The sequence below is a fragment of the Camellia sinensis genome, chromosome 4, assembly GCF_055761805.1.
Source record: "Camellia sinensis isolate YWXY chromosome 4, ASM5576180v1, whole genome shotgun sequence".
NCBI lineage: Eukaryota > Viridiplantae > Streptophyta > Magnoliopsida > Ericales > Theaceae > Camellia > Camellia sinensis.
In genome coordinates this window covers 186,054,210-186,064,327 of record NC_138964.1, presented here as the reverse complement: position 1 = coordinate 186,064,327, position 10,118 = coordinate 186,054,210, and the positions used below count along the sequence as shown (strand labels likewise).

General features: G+C 31.8%; 1 long non-coding RNA gene and 1 other non-coding gene across 3 annotated transcripts; both read right to left on the bottom strand.

Annotated features, from left to right (window-relative positions):
* Positions 1-672: 672 nt before the first annotated feature.
* TRNAK-CUU (transfer RNA lysine (anticodon CUU)) lies at positions 673-745 on the bottom strand. Its single transcript has one exon. It is a non-coding gene; the product is annotated as a tRNA-Lys (tRNA).
* Positions 746-2,085: 1,340 nt separating this feature from the next.
* On the bottom strand, positions 2,086-8,587 carry LOC145789775 (uncharacterized). Of its 2 annotated transcripts, none has more exons than XR_014328089.1 (4): positions 8,400-8,587; positions 6,755-6,924; positions 2,602-2,671; positions 2,086-2,509 (listed from the first exon to the last, which is right to left on the bottom strand). It is a non-coding gene; the product is annotated as an uncharacterized LOC145789775 (long non-coding RNA). The 2 variants fall into 2 exon arrangements; XR_014328090.1 differs by having other exon boundaries at positions 6,755-6,955; positions 8,400-8,556.
* Between the last annotated feature and the right edge of the window lie 1,531 nt (positions 8,588-10,118).

Genomic DNA, 10,118 nt, shown 5'->3' with positions numbered 1-10,118 from the left:
ATTTGTCAAAATGACATCGTTTTACAATTATTTACGCTCAAAATGATGTCGTTTTGAGCAATTTAAATCATTTGAGTCACAAAATTTTAAGCTAGCATTGTTGTTCTTTTATCTTTTATTATTATTATTTTTTAATTTTTTGATAAATTACACTCATGATCACATGTTTGAAAAAATTATAATTATTTTCATTTTTTTTATACAATTAAATTAATTTTTTAAAATTTTAGGCTTTGAGAAAGTAATAATTTTAGTCTAAAAATTAAAAAGTTATTAAAAAAATTAAAAAATTTATACTAAAAAAGTTAAAGATTTTTTTTACTCTTTATTTTTTGTCCAGTTTTTAATAAAAAATTAAAAAATCATTCCAAACATACAAAAAAAATTTATCTTATATTTTAGTTAAAAAATTTAAAAATTACTAAAATACCCAAACGATGTCTTAATTTACAATAATAATATTTTTCCTTAATAACTTGTTACTCAAAATACTTTATTCTGTGTTTAAAAAAAGAGAAAGCAGTGTAATTATATAAAAAATTATAGTGTGGGTTAATTGTATTTTTTCAGATGTGAGTATAATTTATCATTTTTAAATCTAAAATAAAATAAAATAAAATAAAATGAAAATGAAAATGAAAATGGAAATGGAAATGGAAAAAAAAAAAATATCGCCCACCGTGGGGCTCGAACCCACGACCACAAGGTTAAGAGCCTTGCGCTCTACCAACTGAGCTAGACGGGCTTATACGTTATGATTTGGATATTATATAATTGTTTTGAAAGATTTGGGTTATAGGAATTTTGTTCAGGCCTTGATTAAAATGGTTTTAGATTATTAATCCATGCCACTCGCATTTTAATATTTTATTACAAATTCTGTTTTTCAAATTAAATTATGATGGATGATATTCTATCTAATTTTTTTAATTCCATATAAAACAAACACGAACAAGAGACAATTATTTATTCTATTAATCTAATTGGATAACTAATCATATATTAATCTTATGAATTATTAATCTCCTTACCATTAAACCTATTAAATCAAACAAGGGCCTTTTAGGTCATTATGTTTGTTTAACCTGTACGAGAGTGGAATTAGATTAATAATTCTTATTCTTGTCAAAATTATGTTTGATTATAATAAATGGCATGGAATGACAAATCAAAATGGTTGAATTAACATTTTCCATAGAGAGTTGAGATTATAAATGGAAAGATTATTTTATTCTTAATTTACAAAAATAATAAAGTCAAATTTTTATGCAACGTTTACAAATTTAACAAACAAACATATCTTTTCTTATATCTCTAACTTAATATTATTAAGTAAATAATCCCATCACTCAATCTTACCATACTCACTAACCCAATCTACCTAGTAATGCTGTGTTTGGTTGAGAGATTTAGAGAGGGATTTGAAAAGAGAAATGGAAAAGGTAAGTGAAATGTGAATAAAGCATGCCTATATTTCACCTAGTTTCACACACTTTTTCTCTTTCCCTTTCCAAATCCCTCCCCAAATCCCCCACCAAACACAACATAAGAAAAACAAACATGACCTTAGTTCCAATGATAGAAATTTGGAGGGAAAATGAGAATGTGAATCCAAATTTCTATAATTTTACTGTTTGTAACTAATTAGAATGGGATAATACCTACTAACACTGTAATCATTTTTCTTAACTAAGCAAAAATCTAATCCCACACTACCCCTAATAATCTCATGTTTGTAGATAACCTGAATCATTTAAGAGTAAAAATAATAATAACCCCAAGAAATTCTATTATAGAAAATTTATTATTAAACAACTGCTTAAATAATAATAGCACAATAATTTTATTACTAATAACATAATTTTTTATAATGAGTTTTTCATTCTCTCTCTTTAATTCTTACCATTCAAAGGACACAAGCCCTCTAGTGATATTGCCTTCCAAGAACATGTTAAGCTGACCAATTTGAGCAAGTGCATATTCAAAAAGAAATTTGATACTTGGCATTTCATAATGCACAAGCATTACTGTGTTCTATGAAATATGTTAGAACACACAACACACATTAATGAAGCAAATAGAGTATAAAATGAACCACCAGCTTAAACAAAACAAATGGAATGTGCGAATGCCTTGGCAGCGTGCGATTATGAATGCCTCAGCAGTCTAAACTCGTACATTCATCAGTCTCTGAGGAACTCTACTATCTTATAAATGAACACCGACACTGTACAAAAACAAGATTGTAATGACACAGTTCGGATAAAGAACATAGCTCATTGCATAGAAGAACAAAGCTAAGGTTTAAAGGAATGCATAATTAGGTCAAAGCCAGTTTCTACTTATTGCTATTTTCTTCATAATCTTGTGACCACAAGATTGGGAATTTTACTTGGGTCGACTACGGTACGGATATAGAATGTCATCAAGACGTCGTTTCATGTGATTGCTTACTCTACGCAGGTTCTTGGCCACCCCCGTTGCAACCACGCTTGCATTTCTAGAAAATCTGCAGTTATAAACATAATACAAATTTTAAACCTTGTGAGAATTAACATTGAATTCTAACCGATTGAAAAAGTAATCATATAATTGGCTTGCCTGCTCAAGAACTCATCCCCTACGGAGTAAGCAGGTTATTGTATTCGAGGCTGAGGAAATCCACGAGCATCTTCAAGAAAGAAATACCATATATTAGAGTCACAGTAATTATACCAAAACATAAGCCACATAACATTCCAGGTAATGAATTCAAATCATTAAAAAAAATGCCAGTAAATGGAGAAATTTCCATATGATACAAAATTAGGAGCACAAATAAGAAATAGTCGATAGATAGAACTAGAGGAAAACTTTTCATAACCAGTAAATGCCATGAGGAAAAACAAGATGATATCTTCATTGTTAACATGGCCACTAAAAAGCTTGCAATAATTTTTTTGAAGGAAAGATTTACCAAGAAAATGAAGTCCAAAACCTAGGGAGCATGGATTCAGAGAAATGTTCATGCCCAACAAACATTGGATACCAACACTCATCAAACACGTCCTGTTATTGTTATAGTTAGTTTTTTCTTTTTTTTACCCCCATCCAAAATCAGCATTACTTTGGACACATGCAGAACACTATGGTCTAAACACAGATAAAGCACATCTTGAATCTTGATGCAGGTTTGAAGAAAATAAAATGGGGGCCAAAGATCAAAATCAAAATTACGAATTTGTACATATTAACCCCTCCTTAAGGTTATATAATTTTTGAAACCAGTGGGTACCTGGTCCCACCATGCCACATGCCACATGCCACATGCCACATGCCATTGCCACATCATCTCCAAGATTCCTCCATGTCAATCTCATGAGGTGATATGTGGACCACTCAAATGTGTCGTACTAGCTCCTCCCTTGGTCAAGCTATGTTGTTCCTAAATGAGGTTAACGCACATAGCACCTTAGTCTCAACTCTCAAGACAAGTTACATGAACTTGGATGTAAGTACAGAGTGCAAGATGTGTCTCAACATCAATTCATCTAATTCCGAAGTCTAAGGACACCATGGCATGGCTACATATTTCTATTATATTAACATTCTTTTTCATTTTCTAGGGTAAAATATGTTTATAAAATAACATAGAGCAGTGTATCTATAGCATGGAAGTTCTACCAGAGTTTTACAGTAAAATTCTGCAAGTGAAAATATTTGTCAGGTGCCCTCCAACTAAACATGTTGAACATATATTCATATCATTAACCAAGTGTTGAGTGCCCACTGTCAATACGTCACACATTTAAAAAGTCTATGTAACATGCTTGGGGCCCTTCAGCTCAACCAAGCAAGCTTCCACTTGAGCATGTCCTTTCTACTCTAAGTGATGAAATGCTCAGACCCTCCTTGGCTCAACAAACAAACAACTCTTCACCTTAATGTATCCATCCTATGACGCATAGTCATTTCACTCCAATGGCACCTTAATGTTCTCACACAACATATGTTAGAAATGTTAGACTTAGGGATCCCTCAGGGTAGGTGTTGTGATTTTGACCTACGAGACTTCTAGGGATATGTGATGTGGTGGCTAGAATTCATCCAGTTACTCATCCATGTTCCCAAGGAACCTACTTACTGACCACTCTCAGAGAGAGAAATAGAGATCTCCATATAGGTACATCTATATAGCCTCACCAAGTGGTTATGCCAAGTTTGAGACAGGAACCTCACCATATCACCTGTGGTAAGAGCACGTTCAACCCTAACCACGTTCAACCCTAACCAAGGGCCTAAGAAGCACAGAAATTTCTATGACACGTCAATTTTTGACAAAAATATGCCCACTCTTTTCTTGCTTATGAGATATAAATTCAATGTATAGTTGCATCTTTCAAATTTTAGTTCAAAAAAGTAACCAAGATCGAAGGCACAAAATAGGCAATCGCACACCCTCCAAGTGATCAAGTCGTGTACATATGTATGTGTGTGTATTTAAACAAGACCACAACAGTACAAAATCCCAGAGCTGACTCGATGCATTAGTGCACAAGCACTACCACAAGCTATGCCAAAGGCAGTCTGCTGTGAATTACATCAAAGAAAAGGAAGATATTATAAAAGATTGTTTAACAGAATTGCTACTACTATGGGCTTGTGTAAATGTAAAATCATAAGGCTCCAATTTGTAGGGAAAATAGAGTATTGAGAGAAGTTAAAAGATACGAGGGATGGAGAAGATACCCAAGGAACGGACATTGTCTTTCCTGCAATTAGTTTGGTTGAGCAGGAAGAAGAAAAAAGCAGTAATTTTGTTTTATTTTAACATTCTGTAAGAAGGGCTAAGATTAAAAAGGTTCCTTCTTTCCTTCCTCCTCTCCATCCACATTTGGGCAAAAAGAAAATAGTAGGCTAGTGGAATTAACACCTCTTTATGTTTCCTTCTGTTCTATTTATTTTTACTACTAAACATGGAAATTATCTGCATCCCCTCCTTCCTTTCCTCCCAGTATCTCAACCTACCAAATAGAGCTTAAACTATTAATAAAAGCAATCCACTCCAAAGATTAATGTCACCACGTCAACCTACGAAAATTGTACCCTGCTATGTCCAATGCCTTCGAAATACAATGAAGAACAAGCCTACCAATTCAGAACTCAAAGATTAAAAAGCCAAAACCACACATTAAAAAATAAATAAATAAATAAAATTATAACATGTGCACAAGGTAAAAGAATTATGCCCCACCACAGTAATAACATTATTTCAACACTGTAATTTAGAATTCAATGACATTTTGGCCATCTAAGTTAATTGCAAGCAGTGTTGTCAGTATTCACAATACATATCTTACGATTAAATAGTTTTAGAGAGAAATCGATACATATCATAATGTAATATACAATACATGATACATGATACGATACAAAAATACTTAAATTTTTTTAGCAATTTAAAAAATAATAATAATAATTGAACTTTTTTATGACAATTAATATTATTACAAATTTTCATTAACTTATTACAAAGAATATTTTTGGTACTTATCTTTTATTTTTCTCTACCTTTTTGACAAATATCTACTTATTTGATCTGGTATTAAGCATATTGTGTTGTTGATTTAGACCTACTGACACCGGTTAAAGTTCAAAGTTGTCTACTATGGACAAGTACCTTGAGAACTTAAAAGGTGTAAATTAAATATTAAAACCTAAATGGTTAGTTAAGACAGTATTTTATACATGTTTTAACTCCACTCTTTATTTTATATTATATGCATGAAGTATTGAGAATAATACATTGTATATGCATTTATCTTTAAAATTACTTTTGCAATTTTAAATATTATACATTGTTTGGTGTCTTGTTCTTATAGGATATTTATTTTTCTACCTATTTTTAAAGATGCTAAAGTATCTTAGACACACGATACGATACATGATTTAGAGAAAAAACATGATACTCAATTTGTATTCCGATTTAACAACTCGGATTGCAAGTCAAACTGTTCAAAAGTACAAATAATTATATATGACTTCTTGTTACTATAATTGTTCTAAACTAAGCTTCTTACCTATGATTTCGCATTTCTAAATCTAAATAAATTACCTTCTCTGCTATGAACATGAGCAGGAACAGAGTCAGCAGCATTAACTTTTTTGTCATACAAAACCAGCAGCAAGGGTTAATTATGTCAGTGAAACACAATGAAACATGCGCATGTAAGCCATACACCAACACCACCCTCCTATTTACACCAAAAATTCAAAATTTATATGCTTTATTTAATAAAGCAAATATGCACACTGTTGGTTTAAGTCAAACCTTAACTAACAGGAGCTAGCTCACTGGTCAGAACCCTTACGATCTCACTAGGAGGTCAGGGGTTCAAATCGCAGCACCTGTGTACAGTGTATGGGGTCTTAATCCCCATGTATTTGTTCGGGGTTCCCTCCCCCAAACTTTGGGAGTTTCTTTATATTAATTATACGTTTTATTTGATCTTCACTGTGATTATGATTCATTGAGATTCACTATAATATAATACATCAATCAAAAAAGAAATTCCCAAATGATCAAAAGGCATTAAGAATCACATGTCTCTAATAATCATATCAAGAACTAAGAGGAGTAACATGACGCAAAATGACATAACAACATTGAAAAGTGTATACTTTCATTAGTTTTTGATATATCCTCTAATAAAATTATGCAAATTAAGAGAACCAAAATAGCATGAAAAAAAAGAAGGAAACTCAAGATGATAACCTCTAGGCCAACACAGACCGGCAATTCTGCTTGTGTTTCTTGCACATCTGCTGTAGGATCTTTTCCATTTGAGTACACAGAGTAACCAACACAAGCATATTTGAATTCTGCAAGGCTTCTACCTTCTCTAGAGGCATCCACCTCAGATTCTCCAACAATGCGGCGTGGTACTAGTCATCACACTTGGAAATCAGTATCCATCTGTAGTTGCAGTGAAAAAATTCCAACCAGAAAACATATGTATGAAGTAAACTAATAAGAAATGCATTGTGCAATCCCTAGGGTGTACAACATTCCAGGATCCATACTGTAAAACACATCCTTCAAATAGTTAGTGCAGCAAAAATAGAACTTTGTGAATTTCTACTGGAAAAGGTGACATCATTTCAGTCTAAAAGGTACATTCATACAGGTGTAGAGGCAAAAACTTTTTCCCTCCACAAGTTAAGCAAATCCAAAGCCTCTTAAGTAACTGGCAGTCAATGAAGTACACTGGTAAGGGCTCAAGCACTAAGAACCACCAAACAAAAACAATCACAACATAATAGAAAGTCCACAAATAATAGTGTTCCCAACATAACTCACTCATAAGACATTCAGGATTTTTTTTTTTTTTTTCCCTCTTTTTGAACTACTTTCAGGATTAGTTAACAACCTAAAAAATTGTCAAATAGCAGTGCATTACATTTCATGGACTTTCTGTTTTTTCAGCTACCTAGCACTTTCACACTTATAAAGCTACGGATAACCATGCTCTCTGACGTGTACACTAAGTGTTTATATAAATAGTTGAGATCAATTTCGCAACTGCCTTAAATGGACATTTTGCATATTTACAGTTTTGACATCACCTCACTATATAAACACTCCTTAAATATGTTAGCGAGCATGGTTCATAGCTCTAAAAGTGAGTGTAGAGGTTAAAAAAGGAAAAGAACACGCACCAATTCAAAATTCCTTTTTGATAAGTAAATTTTAAATTTAATTTTCCATTCATGAAACCTTCACGACTAATTCAAATTTGTTCGGCATATTGTTTAAATCTAATTGTATATTCTTGTTATTTACTGAGTGATTATTCTTAGTTGAATTATACGACCGATTCCAAAATTGCTAATTTTCTTTCATTCCTAAAGTTCATAGGGCCACTGGCCACATCAACAATTCAGAGGACCATGCTAGTTGCTTCTGTAAGAACCATATTAGTTCCATTCTATAATGATTTTTTATTTTCAAATCAAATCTATTTTATACAGTTCAAATTCAATTCAAGACATATTTTTGTTGATTTAAAAAATAATTAACCCTTGTTTCAAATGTAAAAATTATTTTAGAAAACATTATGATTTCAAATCATTCAATACTAATGGTTGTTCTGAAAATGATATCTATTATTTACTCAACTTTTTATTCATTTAATAAATTAATTTTCAATTAATAAGGTACCTTTCAAAAGATACCACAACTATTGTGCCTTGAAACCAGAGTTGATCATATCTCTAATCCAAACTAAAATTTGTTTCCACAAATAGGAGTTTTAGTTTCATATTAGCTACAAAACTCACAAAATACCTACTATAAAAAGGGTTTTCTATGCAAGTACATACATATCAAATGGGTATGTATGAAGGAGAGAGAGAGAGACCTTGGGGAAGAGAACGAAGGATGCCGAGGCAGAGACGGTTGCGAGAATTGGAGTTAAGGGTGGAGGAGTAGAGAAGACAACCCTTGCATGACTTTGCCTTGTTGTTCATCTTCTGCTTGAGATTTTCTTCTAGGGTTTGGTTGTTGATTTTAGGCATACAAAAAAAGTGAATATTAAAAAGTGCAGCCAAACAAGCTCCTTTTTTTTTTTCTTTTTTTTCTTTTTTTGTATAAATGACAAAAAAAATTTCTTTTCTTGATGTTTCAAAAAATTTCATTCCCTTTTTTTTGAGTTACAAAAGTTTACTTTTTAAATCCATATAGATTATTATAAATAAAAAAAAAGGATAAATTATAACTTAACTCTATGTGGTTTATCTAAAAAATACAGAATTCTCCTATAATTTCATTTGTAATACTTAAATCCCCTATACTTCGTACCAAAGTGTAATTTTGGACTGACATAACAGAAATTGTAAAAAATCTAAGTTACTCTTATTTATTTCTCTAATTTTCTCCTATTACAAATCAGAATATTCTTTAATTTTTCTTTATATTTTTTGTATGCCTCTTCTTCTTCTTCTTCTTTCTCATCCCATGGCAAATCACACACCTCTCATATTATCATCAAATACATATCTCTCTCTCTAGAATTTAGACCCAAAAATACTCATCTCTCCCTCTCTACAATTTAAATTATACATATATGATATACATATTAACTGGAATATATAATATATATATATATGATACATATTTGATATATGATATACATATATGATATATATATATATATATAGTTTCAATTATACATATTAACTGATATATATAATACCTATTTTAACAGGTATCTTGCATAAGGAAAAGCGATCTTATATTACTTCGTATCTCTCTCTCTATATATATATCCTCCATCAAAACCACGAACCACCCTTTACAAAGTGATATAGATGAAGCAACAGAAGAAGGTAGATGATGAAAAAAAAAAGAAATAGATTTGGAGATGTTTCTTTGAAATGTGTGAAGTTAGTTTTCGGACAACTTTCGACATGCCGAAACAACCCATTTTAGGAAGAAGTGAGAAAACGAGGTAACGTAAGATGAAGTATAAAGTAAGGTGAGGAGATTGGTGAAAGAACGAGATAAAATTGTTAAGAATTGAGAAAATTATGGAGTCCAAAAGCGAAGAAATGTCAAAAAGGGGAAGAAAAAGTGAGTTTGGTTGGTATGAATCCCATCAATGCTATTTCAAAAATCTAAATATTTACACATATTAATTGTTTGATTTTCATGGGTTGGGTTTGTTAGTAATATGAATTATAAGAAGAAAAGTGAGTTTGGATAATTTTTAGAGAGAGAAGTTGTGGTAGTGATTTTGAGTGGTGGTTTTGCATAAAATAAGAAGTTGGTTGTGGTTTTGCATGGAATATGATGGTGGTGATGTTGGTTGGTTGTGATTTTGTATGGAAAGTGATGGTGGTGGTTTTGTATGGAAGGTGATGGTGTTGCATATTTATATAATAAGGGAGAGAGAACCTGTGTGATGGTCCAAGACTGTAACTCATGCTCTGTTGCACTATACCATTCTATGTATATATATGGCAATAAGAGTGTTTTGGTCATTTGTCATATGTTTTTGGGTAGGAAAAACTACTCCACTCACCATTCATGGTCGTGCAACACACGTTCCGTTTAAACAAATAGTTCCGTCGAAAATTAC